At 55.8% G+C, this 516-nt stretch overlaps 1 protein-coding gene across 1 annotated transcript in view; it reads right to left on the bottom strand.

Moving 5' to 3' along the window:
* CACNG2 (calcium channel, voltage-dependent, gamma subunit 2) overlaps positions 1 to 516 on the bottom strand; it is a gene marked incomplete at its 5' end in the record, with an annotated part of 4,894 nt that overhangs the window by 1,516 nt on the left and 2,862 nt on the right. The gene's annotated exons all lie outside the window — the stretch shown is intronic.

Below are 516 nucleotides of genomic sequence, written 5' to 3'. Positions count from 1 at the left end.
AGCGGGAATTGCTCCATTTCTCTTAATTCCTGGTGGAACCTGGAGGCTGCATTTGGGATCTGGGCAGTTCTTGCGCTGCCAGTCGTGCCACAGGGCTGTGCCGCAGGGCTAGGGAGCGGCTGGTGCGCTCCTGGATTTACTTAATGAATCAATTGTGTTCTTTCCGTTGTTTTCTCATCTGCATCAGCAGCTCCTGCCAGCTGAAGGAGGGAGAGTAATTTGTCTCTTTGTGGGGAGAAGAAAAACACAAAATAGAGCAGCTCCTTGAGACAAAGACATTGTCATATGCTAATCAGTGGAAACGCTGAGGAACAGCACACCAAGGAACGAGCAACCCAGAAGGAAGGGCCTCTCAAGAGAGATTTTCCTTGCAGGACTGCGGCAGCTCCTCTGCCTGGTCCTGGCTGCTGCCTGGGTCCACGACCCAGCAGAGCCCCCCAAAACCTGTCCTGGGGCTGGGTGCTCTCCAGCAGGACGGGAGAGCCATGCCCGGGGAGCCCTCCCCAGGCTGCAGCT

This window comes from Buceros rhinoceros, unplaced genomic scaffold, assembly GCF_000710305.1.
Source record: "Buceros rhinoceros silvestris isolate BGI_N320 unplaced genomic scaffold, ASM71030v1 scaffold26140, whole genome shotgun sequence".
Lineage (NCBI taxonomy): Eukaryota > Metazoa > Chordata > Aves > Bucerotiformes > Bucerotidae > Buceros > Buceros rhinoceros.
Note: the sequence above shows the minus strand (reverse complement) of the source record. Positions and strands in the feature narration are given on the sequence as shown.